The sequence below is a fragment of the Carettochelys insculpta genome, chromosome 6 (genome assembly GCF_033958435.1).
Source record: "Carettochelys insculpta isolate YL-2023 chromosome 6, ASM3395843v1, whole genome shotgun sequence".
Lineage (NCBI taxonomy): Eukaryota > Metazoa > Chordata > Testudines > Carettochelyidae > Carettochelys > Carettochelys insculpta.
Window position 1 is genome coordinate 5,176,139 of NC_134142.1, and position 21,918 is coordinate 5,198,056.

The 21,918-nt window shown below is 44.3% G+C and overlaps 1 protein-coding gene across 1 annotated transcript in view; it reads right to left on the bottom strand.

The window, feature by feature from the left end:
- MDGA2 (MAM domain containing glycosylphosphatidylinositol anchor 2) overlaps positions 1-21,918 on the bottom strand; it is a 683,176-nt gene that overhangs the window by 394,292 nt on the left and 266,966 nt on the right. The gene's annotated exons all lie outside the window — the stretch shown is intronic.

Here is a 21,918-nt window from a genome sequence, read left to right on the forward strand (position 1 = left end):
CTGTGTAGGGCCACATCAGCCACGGCTGCAGGGGGCGTGCAGCATCTACCACCATGCAGAGGGGCATGGTGATGTCCCCAACCTGAAACTCCCACTGGGGGATGTACATCCTGGTCTCCAGGGGGAGCAGAGCCTGGAGTTCCAGAACACTCGGACACTGTGTGTCAGGCCCGCCCACCCCACACAGATGTCCACGAACCGCCCCTTGAAGTCTACCAGCGCCTGAAGCCCTGCAGACCTCACAGTGTGCAGGGCGGAGGTGTCTGGGAGAAGCCCTTTGAGGCAGTGGCTGGGCCTGTTCACCCTGCAACCCTGTCCATGGTGTTTCCTGCTCCACTCTTTTGAAAGAGCACCTGTGGCTCTGTAGACACTCTCTTTCAAAAGAGCAGGGAGATTTTTCGAAAAAACGGATTGCAGGCTCGATCTGCTTTTCGTGTGTCGATGGGCTCTTTCGAAAAGGTGATCTTCCAGAAGGTATGTTCTAGATGATCGCCCGTTGAAAGTATGCTGTAGTGTAGACATGGCTATTGTGTGTGTAGCAGCATTTATTTCAAAATAAGCTATTCCGGAAAATCTCTTCCAGAATAGCTTATTCTGAAATAACGCTGCTGTGTAGGTACAGTTTAAGGCTGTCTACATGGGACGATGCATACATGCAACCCAGAAGTTTTCAAGAAGACATTGAGATGCACCTTCAGATGGTTGAGAGGCAGGGGCAAAATTTTGAATAAAATCTAGCAAGAGCAGAAAGTGAATTGCATTTGTTTTCATTCAACAACATAAATAAACAACCTGCTTCCTGATTTCAGAGTGGTTTTTGCCTTTAGACGTGCAATATAAAACCCTCTTGGGACATAAACCCCCAGTCCCAACAGTAATCCAAGAAGCACTCAAGCCTGACAGAGATCATGAAAATAGCTTCCAACCTGTAGCAAACAGCTGACCTGACTGACAGCACTGTAATTTGAACTCGAGTCCTTGGGGGCAAAAGGTGTCAAAGATACATTAATCCACTGAGCCATATTGCACATTCGCCTAACTGTACCACAGACACATTTTTTGGCCCACCTCTGCCTGTTCAAATTAAATCCAGCTAACTGAACATCATAAAACACTTTGTTTAAATGGTTCTTTTTCCACTATATTGTCTTTTTTAAATAGCACAGATGTTATTGATCCTCTGCATTGCAGAATCAGCAGGTTTACTTAAAGTAGTTCCCATTTTGTTCACTAACTCTAAGCCAAAAACATGTTGTATTTACGAAGTCACACACACAGACCTCCTTATGTCTCCAGGTCCCCTGAAAGGACCCTGGAAAAAATCCTGAACCTTAGAAAAAGAATCAGAGGGGTAGTCAAGTTAGTCTGTATCTTCAAACACAACAAGAAGTCCTGTGGCACCTTGTAGACTAACAGATATTTTGGAGCATAAGCTTTCGTGGGCAAAGACCCGCTTCGTCAGATGCGTGAGTGGGGCGTTCCAGAGGAGGGTGTAAAGAGGGAGTCTCAGTCAAGGGGAGGGCCAGAGTTCACAAGGTCTCTTCATTCTCAGAGGATGTGGCCTATTGTTAGGTGTTAATGTGGAGTTGTGAACATCAAGAAAGGAGAAATAAAAGTTTATAAACTCCAAAGAGAAACTACAGAGCTGCAATTCATTTGCAAATTTGACACCATCAACCAAGGACTGAACAGGGACTGGGAGTGGTTGGCCAATTACAAAAGCAGTTTCTCCACTCTTGATGTTCACAGCTCCACATTAACTGCTGACAATGGGCCACATCCTTCGAGACTGAACAGACCTTGTCAGCTCTGGCCCTCCCCTTGACTGAGACTCCCTCTTTAAACCCTTGTATATAACACCCCTACTCATGCATCCGACAAAGTGAGTCTTTGCCCACGAAAGCCTATGCTCCAAAATATCTGTTAGTCTGTAAAGTGCCACAGGACTTCTTTTTGTTTTAGAAACTGAAGAATCTGCTGGACACTGAGCATTGCTGTATTCTATATTTGTGTCCCGTATGACTTAATCAGCAGTTTTTGCACATCCTGTAACACTGTGTCATCACATATTCCATACTGTGGATTAATGAGGCACTTCTACCTTATAGAATTATAGAATTGGGAGGAACTTTGTCATCAAGATTAGTTTTGATAAACTTTCCAAATCAAGCAAAAGCCTTATTTTCATTGTGGGAGTTTTGTTTCACTTCATTTTTACTACACAGGAGACAACATGAGCATGCACTGAATTGAGTTAAATCTAAAGTCATCTCTGGGCTGCAAAAGCCAGTGTTCTGTTTTGTACATAGAACAGGAGATAATGGGAATTGGGCCCTGTCTATTCTAAGTAAATATAAGTCATACTTCTCCAGTTGCTAAGTGGAGGCCTGTTTTTGTTTGTTCCACACAGTTCCTTTAAGCAGCCAGGGTGAGATCTGTGGCCATGTACAGCATGCAGCTCCAGACCAGACTTACTTCAGGAGAGAACCTTGACAACTCGGTTGAAGAAAAGACCGTTTGAAAGACAATCCATAGATGTTAAGGCTAGAAGATAAGATTGGTATAATCAAATTTGTCCTGCTGCTAAACAAAGGCCAATATCTGACCCAGGAATTCCTCCACCAAGCCCACACCTTCTGGCTGAGCTTTGGCATATCTTTTAGAAAGTTAACCCATCTTGATCTAAAGACTCCACCACATCAGCGGGTAAGTTATCCTACTGGCTAATTACCCTCACTGTTAACACACTGTTAATCAGTTACCACACAGATTTACATACACCCAAAAATGAGCAAATAACTCATTATTGGAACAAACAGGCCCCTTTCTGCTGCCACCTGACTCCTGAGTTCTGAATCTGGCTGCACATGAACGCTCACTCAACAGAAAGGGCCTGATTCTTACTAGCACCATTCACTCAGAAAGCCACAAATTGACAAAATTTCCAGGTGGGATTGTCCAAGGACAATCTTCCCTCACAGGTGCAGAAGAAGTGCAAATTACCTGCAATCAAAAGTGAGCATGCATGTTTTGCACATTGGAAGAAATAACCCCAACTATACTTACAATATGATGTGGGCTAATTTAGCTATAGCTAATCAAGAAAGAGATTTTGGAGTTATTGTGGATAGTTCCTTGAAAACATCCACACAGTGTGCAGAGGCTGTCAAAAAGGCAAATAGGATGTTAGGTATTATGAAAAAAGGGACAGAAAATAAGACAAGGAGTATGTTACTGCCCCTAAATAAATCTATGGTACGCTTGACCACATCTGTAAACAGTATTCAGGCGTACAGATGTGGTCAAGCATAGCTCACCTAAGAAAGATATCCCGGCACTGGAAAAGGTTCAGAAAAGGGCAACTAAAATGATTAGGGGCTTGGAACAGGTCCCGTATGAGGAGAGGCTAAAAAGATTGGGACTTTTCAGTTTAGAAAAGAGGAGACTGAGGGGGGACATGATAGAGGTATATAAAATTATGACAGGTGTGGAGAGGGTGAATAAGGAGAAGTTATGTGCTTGTGCCCATAATACAAGAACTAGAGGACACCAAATGAAATTAATGGGTAGCAGGTTTAAAACTAATAAAATAAAGTTCTTCACTCGGCACATAGTTAACCTGTGGAATTCCTTGCCAGAGGAAACTGCGACGGCTAGGACTATAACAGAATTTAAGAAAGAGCTAGATAAATTCATGGAGGTTAGGTCTATAAAAGGCTATTAGCCAAGGGTAGGAATGGCAACCCTGGCCTCTGATTGTCAGAGGCTGGAGATGGATGGCAGGAGACAAATTGCTTGATCATTGCCTTCGGTCCACCCCCTTGGGCACCTGGCACTGGCCAGTGTCGGCAGACAGACTACTGGGCCAGATGGACCTTTGGTCTGACCCAGTATGGCCGTTCTTATGTTCTTATTTTCAGATGGTACATGTCCTTTTTCCCATAGCGTCACCAGTGTGGGAATGCTGAATGCTCAGAAAATAAGGGAATTTAAATAGCTCATTACATAAAAAGTGAGTCCTGATTCTCTACTCTCCATCTTGCATAGTCATTTAAAGCTGCACCCAGGAATCAACTTAGGAAAGAACATTTTTAACTCCCATTAATTTTGCTGAATTATGGCTTTGAAACATCTCAAAATGACTATGCAACTTGGCACAGGTGGAAATAGCTCCTATAAGTAATGGAGAAAGAACATGGAAGTGATCCACACATATCAGAAGAAGTACACCTATAAATATATTGAGGTAGGATGTAAAAGAAATAAAGACATGACATTCTTTAAAAAGGGACTTTTAGAGGATGCACCAGGAGAAAGTTGCATGACTGTAGGATGAAGTAAGCTGTGTTTTTTTTTCCTCTAAGACATCAATAGTAGCAACAATAGAAGGGCCTTTCAATACTAGATTTGATAAAATACTGGAAGAGGTAGTGTAGGCCATTATTAAGTATTGTCAGAGAGGTGGCCAGGTTAAACTAATATTCCATCTCAAAGAACTTGTCTACCTTTGGAAATTTGCCAAAATAACTGTTAAAGAATATTTATTTTGCCAGAAGACCCCATGCAGACATTCTAATTCCAGAAACTCAGCGACTTTTATCCACTTTAGTTTAATTCACTTAGCTATTTCAGTGATGTTCCAAATGCAGAGAAGCCCTAACTTCCACGATTCTGTAAAGAACAAACCAGGCACACCTTGTGCATCTGGCAAAAGCCTTGGATGGATCTTCTGATAAATATTTTAATGAGTTTTCATCCAGCTTCCTCAGTAGGTCTCCAATGGTATTATAATCGTATTGCAGTTTTATTACAGCCATACTGTCTGCTAAAATAGAAACTAATTAACTTGGAGGGTTTTTTCCCTTTCTTTTCATGAAGACACCAGTCCTAGAATCATAGAAATGTAGAAGTAGAAAGGACTGGGGACGCTAAAGCATTAACCACTAAGCATACTGGTAAGAATCAGGCTTACTGATATGCTTACTGGTTAACCAGCTCTTTCTGGTGAACTCTAAGAGCGGCCGGCTGTGGTGGGACACAGCAGTCATGGCCATAGAGGAGTCAGTGCATCCCCACAGCTGCGACCACAGCAGGGCCAAGTGGTGGGTCCCACGTTAAAACAATTAACTGGTTAATCTTTTTAACACCTCAAGAAGGGAGCACAAGAAGTCATGTAGTCCACACTCCCTTCGGAGGCAGGCCCAAGTAAACACAGACCATTGAGAGGTGCTCCAAGACAAGCATCCAAAAACCTCCCTTCGAAGCCTGTTCAAGTATTTAATCATCTTTATCAGAGGAACATTTTTTTTTCCCTGATACCAAACCTAAAGTTTCCTTGCTGCAGATGAAGCCCATTACTTCTTCTCCCATGTTCAGTGGACACAGATCGACTAATCACTTTCCTCTTTGTAAACTATTAAAAGACCATCATCAGGTCTCTTCCAGGTCTACCTTCCTCAAGGCTATATTTTATTTTTTGTGGCAGTAAGGGGCATGAATGACTATAAACAAAAAGAAGGGGGCATGCTGAAATAAGTTTGAAAACCACCACACTGGACACCCTCTCATTTTGATAATCAGCTGTTCATAACTACTTTGACTATGACCTTGTGACCAGTTCTGCACCCACTTTGCATTAATTTCATTTAGGTCACATTTCCATCATTTGCTTATGAGACTATCATGTGAGACTGTCAAAATTCTCACTAAAAATCAAGATATATTATGTCTACTGTTTCCCCACTATGCCAGTAGCCCTCAAGAGATGGATGTTAGCTTGGGTTGGGATGATTTGCTCTTGACAAATCTGTGCTGGCTATCACTTATCACACTACAAATGAAAACAAAACAAAAACAAAAAACAATTCAACCAACAAAGCTAAGAAAATCCCATCAACCACACACAACGCCGAGAACCTAATCAGTAAGGGGGGAAAAATAAACCACAAATAATAATGTTCATCAGGCAAAGCTGAAACACATCAAAGAGCAGTTGAAAGACACTTCCATCAGCCAATGGTGAGATGACAAGGGGCCAAGTCAGGTGGCCACATGGTAGAATGTCCCTCCTTAGCAGGAGTCTCAGAACTTGTACTCCCTTTGGAGTACATGCATACCCTTGATATAAGAAGTGATTTTCAGTTAATTGTCTGTTTACCTAGTTAGCATAATTGTCTTCAATTATGTGATTAGAGTTCATATGTGTAATCATTTTAACATGTAATTACAGTTAATTACACTCTTAAAATATGCAAGTCATAAATATCCCTATCCCTTTGATTGATGGCTGCATTGGGGAGGGGTAAGAGACTCGTTCCTGTTATTTTTATCTTCTGGATCCTATAAATTGCAAGGATAAGAGCCTTTGGCATAGTCTCTGTGACAATTATTTACAAGGCCCTAACAATGGCCTGTCTAAGGCCACACTGCCAGAGCTAGAAATAATCCATCCACCCACCACCAAGAACCAAGTGCACCCACCCACTATGGCAGCAGTCTTGGAAAATATCCCAGGCAGTCGATACCACCCAAAAAACTGATTTTCAATTGCTAACTGTGTGTTTGGGATAATCTACTATATATTTCAGAGAGAATTTTTCTGCTTGTGTGGCTGCCTGTCCTCCAGCCAGGGGACATTCACCCCTCGCCCCAGCTGTGACAGCTGCAGCAGCCATGGACAGGTGCTTCTCACCTGTCCCCATGCTGCTATCGTTGTGCTGTCTCCCTGGGGAAGCCTGCCCACTGAACCCCTCATCCCCACACACACCCCAGAACAATGATTTAAATGAAGGAAAACAAAACATATTTGAGTTAAGGACCTGAGCAACACCAGGTAAATCTTCCAGTACAAGTCCTAAAGGAGAACAGCAGCCCTGTCGTGAAACTCTTACATGCAGTATAACACGTACAAGTTATAGTACGTGTCCCAGAGCCTGGGTTATATTTTAGAACACAGCTTCTCTTCATAAAATATTGAACTGGTGGGTGTCAAGGCTGATCCCCATTCTGGCACATTCAGTATACAAGGTGCGGGCTTCCAAGAACTTTTAAGTACCAGGCCATTAAAGGTTTCTGCTTAAAACAAAACCAAAACCAAAACAACAAAAATAAACAGAAAAACAAGGCTACAGATTCCGTAACCCTGGGTGATGATGATGCCACCACCTAAGTGCAAAAACCCCTTTGTAAGCCCAAGACGACATGCTTGGAATATCTACCTGTGAAGTAACCCAAAGCTCTTAACCCTCACTCCAGAGAGAGCTTGAAAATAAACTGCAAGTGTCTTAATAGCTGAATTTTCAATCATAGGCACATGCCCCCAGAACATCCTGCCTTCTAGGACGCAGGAATCAGATCATAGTCTTAAAAAGGTGATCTTCTGAACAAAACAAAGATGACATACTTGATAAGTATACTTAATTGCTAGGTGTTACAGAACTGAAAAAGTAGACTAAAGCATAGAGAATTGTTTGTCTAAGACTCAGTTTGAAAATTAAAATGTGCAGATGGGACATGAACCAGCCTGAGGAGTCCCACAATCCAAACCCAAAGTTAAAATAATAAGAATAAGAATAATGTCCTGATCATGTCCAACAAAACATCCTCTTTCTGCTCACAGTGCTCTTTCAGGAGTCAGTCCTTTCTAGGAATGGATATTTTTACGAAAAATTCCATGTCTGATTTCAGACTTAATCCACTTCTGTAGCTCTTCTCTGGACACACAAATGACTGCCACAGGCACATCACTGCTTCAATTCAAATCTCGTTCTCTCTTCCCATTGGCTCACTAGGCTCCTTGCCAACACTTCCTGGAGGTTTTCTGGGACCCACTGTTTCTGGTTTTGTCCCTTTGCAGATAACCTGGTTAACTGAATGGTTTCTGGGATGTCTGGGAAAGGGTAGTACCTCCCATATCTCACAGTGGGTGACAGCAGATACAGGCCTTTTGAAGTTAATGATCTTAACCGAGTAGCTTGGTGAAACAGAGAGGTGACGTGGCTAAGAAAGAAGGTCAGGCAGCACGGAAAGATACAAAGGGAGTGATCAGAGCTCATAAAATCATAAAATCCTAGGGCTGGAAGAGATCTCAGGTCATTGAGTCCAGCAACCTGCCCAGAGCAGGATCAAATCTAACTAAACTGTCCCAGCCAGGGCTATGTCAAGCCAGGACATAAAAACCTTTAGTGATGGAGGTTCCACCACCTCTTTAGGTAAAGCATTCCATGGTTTCACCATCCTCCTAGCGAAATAGTTTCCCCCCCCCCCCCCTAATATCAACCTAGACCTCTACCACTGTAACTTGAGACCATTGCTCCTCGTTTTGCCATCCATCACTACTAAGAATAGCCTGTCTCCATTCTCTTTAAAACCCCTTTCAGGAAGTTGAAGGCTGCTACCCAATCACACCTTCATTCGTCTGCAAACTAAATAAGCCCAAATCCCTCAGCCTGTCCTTGTAGGCCATGTGCTCCAGCCCGCTCATCATTTTTGTTGCCCTCCGCTGGACCCTCTCCAATGCATCCACAACCTTTTTGTACTGGGGCACCCAGAATTGGACATAATATTCCATGTGGCCTCACCAGTGTCAAATAAAGGGGAATAATATCTTCTCTAGAACTGCTGGAAATACTCCTCTTGGTTCACCACAATATGCCATTAGCCCACTTGGCTACAAACACACACTGTTGGCTCATATCCAGCTTCTCATCCACTGTAATCCCCAGGTTCTGTTCTGATGCACTGCTACCTAGCCAGTCATAATGAGATGAGATTTGCTAGTAGCAAGTGGAGGTCAAGGGTCTGAATCAAGGCCTAGAAATGACAGCAGATCTGTGGGTAGGAGCAGAGTAACACATTACCTGGAAGGTGAGGGTGAAATGAGTGATCCTGGGTGTGAAAGACAGGAGGGGGCAGTGGAGAGATTAGAGGAGGGTGTACAAAATGTGAAAGGAGAGTAAGTGGGATATTCAGCATGCATCATTATTGAAAAGCCTGGACTAGGAGACATGTCTAACACCTCCCCAAGCATGGTCAACGAGGGACTTGGATGTACTCCTGCTGGGATGCATTACCAGAGCTGGGGCAGTCACCGAGAATTCCCACTTCTCACCTCTCCCAACAGTGCAGGGCTAAGCAAAGGTCAGATGCACAGTATGGCCTTGCAAAGCGCTGGGTTTGCAGTTTGTCTGTCTGCTGCAAAAATGGCATTGCTCTTTGTTCTTCAGGATAATAGAAGGGCTCAAACCCACACTGTTTTAGACTTTCAAGGTCAACTAATACATTTAACTCTTGCTTTAAAGCCATTTGTAGTTCACCCTTGAGAAACCCAATACAGCAATTCCAAGCTATACTGTGTTTTTTCTAGTTCCATTCCTTTTTCTTTTTATAGCCACTGTTTCATTTTATTCATCCTGTAGTATAGTACCAAGAACAAGTACCTTCTGCATACAAAATAAATGAAGATAATAGCTATTCATGGGGTTTTCCTCCCCCTACCCAATTACCTTTTGCTAGAAAGGCAAATATTTGCACACAAATATAATGGTTTAGTGTAATTAAAGTTCAGCCTCCCACCCCCCGCACCCCCCACTCAGATTTCCTTCTGCTACTGACAAACCAGAGCAATGCACAAAACTTAGCATCAGAACTGGCTCCTGAACCTCCAAAGGAAATCCGGTGTAATGAGAACTCCTCAATAATGTTTGGGAATGAGCCTTGATTATATGGAATGCTTCAGCACAAGCAACGTTCCCTAGGGCCTACTCTCTCTCCTTAGGGATTCCAAGCACAACAGGCAGAGCATGCAGCACCTAGAATATTTGAAGGGGTTCCAGAAACTGCAATGGAGAGCCCTGAGGTGAGGAGAAATGGCTCTGCCACTGTGTAATGGTAGTAGTCGGAAGTCACCTGTGTGGTGTCCGGACGCGTCTTCTGCCCCATCAGTGCTGATGATCTTTTGGCTATGTGCACAGGCTCTCTCTCTCTATCACATTAGCGCTGCACAGCTGGCTAATGCAGTAAGCCCCACGGGAGCCCCCAAAGGCCACAAAATCAAATAAGGTACAAAGGCACCCCAAGTCAGCTTTATTCTTAAACTAAGTACAATAATATTTGTCAGCAGGCTCTACCGAACAACCACATGTGTGTACCCCTAAAAATAGGCTCACTTAATCAATGACAGGATACTTTGTTGTCCCTTAGGGTGGACAAAGACAATGCTGCGGGATACACTTTTATACACAGGTACAAACAAGTTACACATCACACCTGACTTATCAGGTTGTCACCCCGTGTTTCTTAGTTACCACCCCTTACCTCATACATGTGGAGTTCAGGCACTAGCAATCATATGGTCAGTTTAGACACTGTCCTGAACCTGGGTTGGTGTGTCTGCTTGTGGGACGTGCTCGTACCAAGATGTTTCTTCACGGTTGGTCGTTGCACCTCTGGAATGTGCTCCCAGTTCCTACAGACCACCTCATGGTGTTCTAGACCATCAACCCTATTCATGCCAGAGCCTATTAGCAAAGCCCGACTCTTGCTCACAGCTTAGCATTAGCAAAGTCTTCACCACTGTGGCTTTGGCCTTAGGCCTGACAGCAGGTTGTCTGAGACCCTCAATTCACAACAGTAACTCTCAGCAGAAGAACATGTCAGGGGTCCAAAGAATAAAGTACAGCAAGAAATGCCCCAGTAAAATTTGAAGAAATGTTAAAAAAAGAAATAGCAAACAACAAGCAGTTGCCAACATCCCCTATCCATCAGGCTCCAGGTGAAGAAACACAGAACTGCAGAGAAATAATTTTATGCTTGAATGAATCAGCATTTCTGGGTTGCCTCCTACCAGGGTAACAGTCACTAACTTCGATGGAAGCCCATGGTACATCCGCATCCTCAATACTGTGTGCTGATCTGCTTACCTTATCTCAAAAGAAATATAACAGACTAGGAAAGGTTAAAGAAAAAGGCAGCAAAAATGCTTAGGGGTAAGAAAGAGCATCTGTATGAGGAGAGATTAACAATATTAGGGGTTTTCAGCTTGGAAAAGAGATAACTAAAAGGAAATATGATAAACAGCTATAAAATTGTGACTGGTGTGGAGAAGGTGAACAATGAAGTGTTATTTATTGCTTCTCATAACAAAAGAATTCAGTGTCACCAAATTAAATTAACAAGAAATAATTTTAAAAACAAAACAAAGTATTTCTTCATGAGCTCCACCCATGCAACCCATTGCCAAATGACATTGGGGCAGCCCACGCTGTAATAAATTCAAATCAAAAGCTAGCTAAATTAATGGAGGATGTATTTTTTTAAGGTCTGGAAAACATAACTAATTGGGGAAGATTGAAAGAACTGGGTTTGTTTAGTTAAGAAAAGAAAAGACTGAAAGGGGTATGATACTAGCTTTCAAATAGCTAAAAGGGTGTTACAAGGTGTAATAGGACAGGGTTTCTGGGCACAGATAGAGAAATCAATCCAGGGTACCTCTGCTTAAAATCCAGGCTACTTACAGCTCCAGGCTGGGATTTCCTTCTCACTAAGGCAAATCCTACCAGACACAACAGCATCTCTGACAGCCCTGCTGGCCAGCCAGAAGCTACACAAGCAGTTGCTGTACCAGACCAACAACCCCCAATTTAAGGTGAAAAGCTCTTAAACCTGTTTTACCAAACACCACACAGATTCTTCCAGACCCCAAAGGGCCTAGCTCCAGATCGTGGTCAATATATACTTGGATCTTACTCAAAGCAACACACCCATCAATTCTTTAGCTCTCATATCTAAAGAGTTATTAATTAAAAATAAAGAACTGGATTAGAGAGAATTGTTCAAGAAATGCTTTACATACATCAGTCATAACTACTGATGCAGGGCAACGGTGTTATTTGCTAATTCTTGAAAGTCTGAAAGTTAATTTCAGGTTACATAGATTCAATCATCAAAGTATTGTATTTCCGGTCCACTGGGGTCGGCATGCTGGCACATGGGCCCTTAGAGATCAAAAGACAAAGGATCCAAGATTCATATTGCTAAGTCCACACCATTGTTCTCTCTTGCAGTTTTCTTGTGTTTAGGGACAAAGCCCCTTCTTCTTCCCATAGTCCCCTTGAAGGCCCAACCCCACCTGACTCAGGTCGGCTGTTGTGGTAAACTAATCCCAGGAGATACTCTCAAATTTCTGACATGGACCTGTTCCACTTGACCACTGGGCTGTACCCTTTGAAATGTCCCAAGCATCTGGAATGTTGATTTGGTGTCTGAGCACCTGGTTTCCACCCAATTGTTCAACCCAATGTCCTGGCTGGGGCTGAGCTCACACCTCCTATAATGTCAAAACAAAAAGCGGTCAAGTAGCACTTTAAAGACTAGCAAAATGGTTTATTAGGTGAGCTTTCGTGGGACAGACCCACTTCTTCAGACCATAGCCAGACCAGAACAGACTCAATATTTAAGACACAGAGAACCAAAAACAGTAAGCAAGGAGGACAAATCAGAAAAAGATAATCAAGGTGAGCAAATCAGAGAGTGGAGGGGTTCGAGGGAAGATCAAGAATTAGATTGAGCCAAGTATGCAGACGAGCCCCTATAGTGACTCAGAAAGTTCCCATCACGATTTAAACCATGTGTTAATGTGCCGAATTTGAATATAAAAGTCAGCTCGTCCACTTCTCTCTCTAAAACGGTGCGATAATTTCTCTTCAGTAACACACATACCTTGAGGTCACTGACAGAATACCCCATTCCATTAAAATGTTGACTAACTGGTTTGTGGATCTGGAGTGTTTTGATGTCTGTTTTGTGCCCGTTGACCCTTTGTCTAAGGGAGTTAGGAGTCTGTCCAATATACAAAGCATCTGGGCATTGCTGGCACATGATGGCATATATGATGTTAGTAGAGGAGCATGAGAAAGTGCCCGTGATTTTGTGAGTAACCTGGTTAGGTCCAGTGATGGTATTTCCAGAGAAGATATGTGGACAAAGCTGGCAGCGGGCTTTGTTGCAGGGAAAGGTTCCAGGACTGGTGTTCCTGGGGTATAGGCTGTGGCTGTTAGTAAGGATCCTCATGAGGTTGTGAGGTTGTCTGTAAGAGAGTGAAGCTCCTATAGTGAAGCTTAGCACTAAAACATTTTCTAATGCAGCTACATAGCTAAAACCTGTAACTTTACCTATGTGTATGATACAGACATGTGAGTAACATACATAGATTCAGAGCATCATTAGCTTACTTTAGACACCTCACACAGCCCCCTCAGCACAATGTTCAGGGGCAATAGCCACACCGGGCATTCAAATGGCTTCCAGACCCAATATAAAAATCCAGCCACATGACACAAGGAAAGGGAGAAAAATTATTCTCCTTACCCCCTAATAGGAAGGAAAAGAGGCAATGGGCTGAAGTTTTGGTTGGACATTAGGAAAAGCGTCCTGTTTGTTAGGGTGGTTAAGCACTAGGGAGCTTGTGGAATCTCTATCCTTGGAGGTATTTAAGAGCTGGTGCTCTCTGTTCATTCCTGGCACCTGGCACTGGCTGCCGAAGTAAGACTGGTGCATCTGCCTGGCCCACTGGGCTAGATGGACCTTGGTTCAACCCAAGATGGTCATTCTTATCTATAAGGGACCTGAGTTAATAGACGAGGGTGCCAAGCGAGTGTGTTTGGTATCTAATAGCAATGGTATCTAAGCAGTGCCTCCAAGGACCTGTGAAATGGGGTAAAAAAGGTGGAAAACAAGTTCCAGAGACACAAGAAGGCTAAAACAGCCACTGGGTCACAATTGGTGGGGAAAAATAAAAACTGGCAGAGAAAGAGATTCCATAGAGGAACAGAAACTGAAATCTCCTGTCAATGTCTCCTCCATACCAGCCAGCTAGTAACCCTAATTCTGTGGGGTGCAGAATCTCATTTTAGAACATGCAGAGAGCTGACCATTCCAATATGTCTGAGGTGCATTTGGTCTCATCTGCACAGTCCTATTTCTTGTATCACTCTCAAAACTCTCCAATGTGGAGCTGCAGACTTGCTCAGTAAGATAAATATAATTTGCAGCATTATAAAGCCATATTGGTGCCATGATATAAGACAGTCCAGGAGCGGGAGGTAATATCTCCTATTTGATCATCTTCTTTTGGGGAAGGAGACAAGTTTTCAAGTGACACAGTGCTCTCAGAAAACTCTGGGTAGCTTGGAAGGGCTAGTAGATGGTTTCCAAGAATATACAAGCTGTACCTCTGAAATCTGGTAGTCTCAGGACCACAGCAGGACCACAGATGTTGCAGGACCAGCCTGTCCCAGGGTCTGTAGGGCTGTCTGCAGGGCTGTGGCTTGGGCGACAGCTGGCAGCCTGGCTGAGGTGGGAACCAAAGCCCCTGCCTCTCCTGTGGGATCACAGACCCAGTAACCAGAGCCCCTGCCTGCCCCACAGCAGCACAGAGCCAGAGCTGGAACCCCGTGGCAGCCACAGGAGCTTGGGGCCTGGGCTGGGGCCCCCTGGCAGGCCAAGGGACCTGGGGGGGCATAGTTATGGAGGAGCAGAAGGCTGGGGCTACCTGGGGCAGAATTCTTGGACCTCCCCTGATGCACCAAATTCTCCTGTTTGGGACCTGTGGGATCCCAACCATACCCAACCAGGGAGGTGGAACCGGTACAGATAATTCCTGCCTTCTTTGGACCCCATACTGTTCACGCATTGCAAAAATCTGTGCAACTTGTTGCATCAGCTTTTAACATGGGAGAGTAAGCACCAAAACTGGAGGCACAAGTAAGGGTTTTCTACATGTAAATGTACAAAATGCACTAAACCTTTTGCACAAAAACTATTTAGCCCCCCTGAATGTAAGCATAATATCATTGCGAGAAAACTAACTTCCCAGCATGCAGTGGCTGAGGTGCCATTCACAGCAAATACCACTATACTTTCAGCATAAGCCTGCATGACTTCCAAGTACGCCCACCCAAGGAAATGTAGCCATCTTTCCAAAACCTAAAGGCAGAATATGACCCATCAGCTCTGTAGATGCAGAGTTTCAAAGTTCCCAGTCAGACCCAAGGTTCATATGTGCTTGGACAAGAGGTTCTTCTTTGAGTCCCCTCCCCTAATATTTAAGCAAAACTGCACCCGTGGATGGGAGGATTATAGCTATGAGCAGTCTCCGACCATGGGCACATCCTGCTGCCATGGAAATCAACATCATAAACTGACTGCACTGTGATATTATTTCTAGATCCTTCAGGGTGTGGTACTCTCCCATCCAGAAGGGTCAGTGCAATGATGGGAGAAACATGATTCCCAGGCACTACCCACAGCAACAATAACTCGACTGGTTCTATTTCTCAAGGAACAGTACCTTAATTTTCACAAGTGTATTTTTTGTTTTGGTAGGGTTACCATATAAACAAAGAGAACACCCCCGACAGGGAGTGTATCTGTATCAGTATCTACCATCTCAGGTTGTATTAATGCATTATACTTTATCTAGTACATTAATACAGCCTGAGTTGGTAGATAGTGATACACTCCCATTCAGGCTCTGCCTTCTAGGAACAGGTAGCTTCATGGTACTAGAACTCTCTCTTAACACTGCCAGCCCCATTTCATGAACAACTAACCGTATTCTGGGCCCTAGGGGATAGGCACATATGCTGCAGATATGTAGCTAGTTGCAGGGTTCTTTTGTGATGGATACAGTCAACATGCCATCCTGTAAAGATCTAGAAGAAGACGCAGAGGAGAGACAGACCAGTAGCCCCAAGAGGAACTGCTTTTAATGCTTCCACATTATGGCCTGTTTTGTGCATTTTGTTTTGACTGAAGTAGACTCTTGTGAGATGTCCCACTGACAGTTTCCTATCAAATCTCTTAGCAACATCCAGAACTTGGCAAAGGAAGTCCCATATTGATACAGATGCAGACAGATAGATATTTAGCTCTGAATGATTCTCTGACGGCCTCCTTGCAGTAATTGCTGCTACATGAGCAGCCTGGAGGGCTTTGATATCCTTAACTGTGAAAACACTTTATTTCAATTGCTCTCGTGCTGCATTTATCCTGATATAACTTCATCTCTTCTCTCCTGAGCTCCCCACCCCCAAGCTCTGGTTGCAAGCTGCACTTCCTGTCAAGAGAGAGCAGCCTTCCAGAAGAGCCTATCGCTTTACTGATACACTATGTATTTCAGCATATGTGGTGTGTTGGGAGTGTCGGAAGTCCCCCACACTCATGGTGAGCACTGCACTGCTTTGGATGAAGACTAGGGCAGTTCCACCCTTCCCATCACAGTGGTGCAGCCCAAAAGCGCGACTCCAAGGCCACGCTGTTCTGGGGAGGAACAGGCTGCCTTTGCACCCACTGGAAGCAGCAAAGTGGTGCTTTCCTGGGTGGATCAGAGCAGGGAGAAAGCGGGGCACGGGCAAAGCAGGGGCAGGCCAAGGTGAGAAAGGGGTAGGGTATGGGTGGAGCGAGGGGACAGGGCAGGGTCACTTGGCCAGTGCGCCTCCTAGATTCCATGCACCAGTCACCCCTGTATTTGAGCAAGACTCTGTCTGTCTGTGAGTTTCTTAGTCTGTACAAGAACTCCGTCCCACTGGCAGGAAATATCCAGCCTCCTCTGACGGTACCCTAGAGTACTGTAAGGGTTTGGTTGTGCCAGGAAAACGCGATGCACCTGCAATGGGATTGCTTCTCATAAGCACCATACAGAAAAGGGACAGAATCTCTAACAGGGGAAAGGCGCTGGTGGGGGGATGTACCCCATGCCCCACCCCAAACTGCCCCAGCTCCGAGTCTCCCACCCCCAGGTGCCCTGTAGGGAGGGCAGTGGGGGGTATGAACTCCCCTTCCAGTTTGTATGGGTTTTGTTTCTTTCTTTGCTGGCTGTTCCATCGTCAGGGAGCCAGGGGAAAGCGAACAGTGTGCTGCATTCCTCACTCAGCTGTGCCCACTGAAGCTGCAGCAGCCGTGGGCAGGAGTTCCTCACCTGTCTGCAAGCTGCTGCAGAGAGAAGGTCGTCCTCCCTCCCTGGAGCAGCCTGCAGACTGAACCCCTCCTCCCAGCCACACCCCAAAGCAATGACTTACATGAATCACAGACATTTTCATTTCATTAAAACGAACAAAACAAAACAATGAATTGAGTTAAGGACCTAACCCAGACAACGCTGCATAAATCTTCCAGTTACACATAAATCTGAATAGTAACAGAGAGGAAGCCGTGCTAGTCTATACACTATCAAAACAAAAAGCAGTCAAGTAGCACTTTAAAGACTAGCAAAATAGTTTATTAGGTGAGCTTTCGTGGGACGGACCCACTGGTCTGGCTATGGTCTGAAGAAGTGGGTCTGTCCCACGAAAGCTCTCCTAATAAACTATTTTGCTAGTCTTTAAAGTGCTACTTGACTGCTTTTTGTTTTGATAAATCTGAATGTTGACCTTTGTTATGCCCTTGCAGACCATCCATGCCATCACCCTTCTCCATTCTGTGCATGAGAGAGGCTAAATGCTGTATGAGACTATTTCCGCCTCATCCCTGTTTGCAAAATATTCATGTTGACTATGAGCCTCTGCGACATACAACTGGCACCCAAGTAAAATGTTCTTGCTTCTCAGTTGGATTACGAAACTAAACAAACTGAGTGATTTATAACCAGTAACAAAAGAAGCAAACGAACACAAAAATTAAGAAACAGCGACTACACTTACGGGCACGTGAATGCATTGGCCCAGGGCTAGGCAATAGCTGGCCCACGGGCCTGACACACTTTGACAGGGTTAGCCTCTGGCAGAGCTGCCGGATGCTTTATTTACCTGCACTTCCACAGGTACAGCCTCTCACAGCTCCCATTGAGGGTGGTGTGCTGCTCCCAGCCAATGGCAGCTGTGCTGGGCCATGGGCCGCTTATGGTCCACCATGGCAGTAAGACATTAACAAGGAAACTCCTAAGGAAGCAACCAGCCATTCTTTAGCTATCTGTGTGGATTGAAAAATACATTGAGGATTTGTTTTTAATTTTGATTGTTTTGACAGGGTGTCTGAGCATGGCTGAAGCCTAGAGCATTCAGATCTCACATACATATTCATGAGCACCATAAGGCTATCAGGCTAAATGGTGTAACAGCTGCCCCCTCGGGGGAGGCCGGAGATAAGGAAATCACAGACCTTGCTAAAATAAAGGGGCATGCAAAGCAGTCTCCTGACAGCCCAGCAGTAGGAGCCACTGAGACCCAGAGGAGAGGAACGGCTGGGCCTGCAGCCAGCCCTGTTACACCTCAGAAGGACAGCGCAGGGCTAGCAGGGGCCATTCCTGGCCCACAGGTGCCAGTTCTACGCTGGGTGAGAGAGCAGAAGTCAGGCCTGCCAACAGGGGAACGAGCAGCAGCAGTGGCTAGAGACCCGGGCCCCAGAGCTCTGCCTGGCTGGGAGGACTGGTGGGGGCGGGAAATGGCATTAGTCTGCCCATTCAGTCTGAGGCTCCGCTCCTTCTGGGACTCAGAGCCCCCCCCCGCACTTTGTCTGGGGGCCCTCAGTGTCTGTCAGCCTGGCTGACAGGAACAGTTCACTTCTTAGATCTGGGCTCTTCTGAGTTCTTAAAAAAAAACAAAAAACAAAAACAAAAAAAGCACCCTCCTGTGTGCTGCACCTTCCCATGGCTGTTCAGGGGGAGAACTTTATTCCCATCAATAGCATGATTGCCTCTCTTGCCTGCCAGTCAGCACATCGCAATAGAATCACTAGGCCTCAACATTTTGGTTTCCATTCAGCTGAAGCAAAATCAGCCCTGGGCTCCGTGTTAAAAACTCTAGTTTTGCAGTATGAGGCTGGCTCTCCAGTAAGGCTGACTTCTATGCTGCCAGAAGTACGCCTGGGAGACATTTTCTGTGGATTTCAGTAGGGTTTGCAGACTGCTTCGCAGAAGTGCTCAGTGCTGACTGTTCCAGCTACAGACAATGAGTTCCTTGGGGGGCGGGGAGGAACCACCACCCCATTCGTTCACCCCAGGTAGGGCAACTTCCCCTTCTCTACTCTGCCTGTGGCTACACCTTCCTTCCAAAACTAGGGTGATAGGTATAAAGGTCTGGCCTCAGTAGATAGAAAAATCCAAATCAGGAAATGGGGGCTACAAACTCTGAATTGTGGATTTACACCAAATCATTCAGGGAGTATCAAATAAAGACCAATGCAATCAAAATACACTATTTTGCAATGATGTAATTGACACAGCTTACTTTAACATACCCATACCCCAGGCCCTTCTTAGAGGTCCAGAATGAACTCCAGCAAATAAAGTTCTCCCAAAGCAATGGCAACCTTGAATCAACATTCGGGAAGACACATGCAGCAGGACTACTTTTATAGCATTGGCATTCTGCAGAATCAAAGCCACTGCATGTTGCTGAAACACCACTATTCCTTTAAATGTGTGTCAGATTAATTATTCTGTATGCCGATTATAACCTCCTGCTTCATGACATTCTGGTGCAGACTGCTACCTTCATCAGCTCAGCATATGTAAAAGAAATATTAGCATATTAACATGATCTGTTAGACTGCCACTGAAATATTACACTTAAAAAGCAATTTTTGCACACACCCCAAAAAACACACATGTAGGTTCCTTTGATCAGTTTTAAATGAAACATAAGACTTCTTTGATGTAAAGTGGCTACTAGAAGTTCTCTTCTAATTGAAAGGAATTCTTCGTAACCTCTCACGCTGTCAAAGACAACACAATATTTGACAGGGAGAGGATTGCTTATTTTAAAATAGCTGTTCCGTTATTCCACTCTGCTTAAAATTATTACCATAATTGTACACTTATTAGGAAAATTGATGATGAGTTTGTGTGACACTACTCAGCTCACTGGAAGATTTTATAAATGTTCACTGAATACCTGACAAAATTCAAGTTGACTCATGACTAAGATCATAAGGGTACACTTTACACTGGACAAAAATCTTCATAAATGCTTTATGGTATGAGTCCAGCATTTATGTCTGTAATACATGCTTCTCAATTTCTCCTCAACAATTGAAATGATCTGTGATTATGCCCTACGTACAGTGGCTGCTGCTGTTGCTACAGCTGATTTCATACATTCTCCTATCAACACAGAAACTCAAGTCAAACCTCTTTTAGATGTTTTGACTATTGCCCCAAACTTTACTTGATTAGAATGACTGTAGAAATAAGTGTTACATGTGAAGGAAACTGGAGACACAGCAACACCATTCATCCTGAAGAGCAGCACTTTCTCAGAGATCAGAAGGCAATCAAAGGACGTTACAAGCTCCACCACACAGCATGGAGAAAGGGTATTCCTGCACCTCAGTGTGTCGGAAGCAGCGTGCATGATGTTGAAAATGACACAGCCAGCCCTAACTTAAAGATGTGCTACTGGCCAGGCAAGTCCATTGTGAAGCAGGAAATCAGTGGAAACTAAGTCAGAAGTAATGGGTAGTTTGGTTTATGTAATGGCGCTTAGTGGCCCATCTGCAGTCTTCAGGGGTAGCTCAGTCTGCGGGAGAGAGCAAGGTAAAGAGAAAACTGTCCTACTCCTAGTTCTGCTAGGGACTTGGTTGCGGGAGGGAGAAGAGTCATGCCTGGGTAAATTATGCGCTTAGAAATACATGCACTGAAGTCAGAGTAAGGGCCCCAACCACCCCTTTCTTTATTGACTGTCCAGCCCTTGTCTTCTTTGCTAACCCTAAAGACATACAGCAAAGTTATTTCAATATAAAGGCTGCTGTTTCAAAATAACTGCCCTGTCTGCCCGCTCAGCTCTGCCTGTTCTCCCTCTCCACATGCCTCAAACACTCCATGTCACCACTGTCTTACAAAGCAGGCGTGCACAACCCGCGGCCCATGGGCCGCATGCGGCCCTGGACAGCTAGTAATGCGGCCCCACAAGATCGTAAACTTTTAACATTATTATGTGATTTATATACATCAACTATATTATATATTTTATATGCGGCCCAAGACAATTCCTCTTCACTCAATGCGGCCCAGGCAAGCCAAAATGTTGGACACCCATGTTATAAAGCTTGAGAAAATATCTCAGAGAAGATCAGAGGGAAATGTCTGCAGATGTGTATGTGACAATACAGACAGGTCCATGTTACACTGACACCTTATATTTCAACATGTGTAACAGCAACAAGGGGAGTGGGACATCTGCCTCAGGGACATGTGCTGTCCAAGAGCTGTCTAAAATTATTCATAGTATTTCCAAATACTATACGCAATGTTTTATATTACATATTTTTTTCTGTGTGCTTTAAATGTTTGTCAGTCAAATCAAGCATATCGTCATCCCCGTTTCAAAATTACACAGCTGCAATTTCAAAATAACTATCCTAGTATCTACACAATGGATCCACTATTTCAAATAACTGCCCAAGGCTACATCTATACTATCCCAAAACTTCGAAATGGCCATGCAAATGGCCATTTCGAAGTTTACTAATGAAGGGCTGAAATACATATTCAGTGCCTCATTAGAATGCCAGCGGCCGTGGCACCGTGGCACTTCGAAATTCAGCAGATAGGAATAAAGGGATTTCGAAGTTGGTGGGGTCCTTTCGAGAAGGACCCCTGTCTGGATGAGCCGCGCAGCAGTGAGCTGCGGCAATTTCAAAGTGTCGTGGCCACCGGCATTCTAATGAGGTGCTGAATATGTATTTCAGTGCTTCTTTAGTAAACTTCGAAATGGCCATTTGAATGGCCATTTCGAAGTTTTGGGATAGTGTACACACGGCCCTAGTGTCTAAACAATGCAACAGTTATTTCATAACAAGTATCCTAGCATCTACACAACTACACAACTCCTATTTTAAAATAACTGTCTCTCACTCTACACAACACAACTATTTCAAAACATTTATCTTAGCGTGTACACAACACAAGTGCTGTGTTGAGATCAC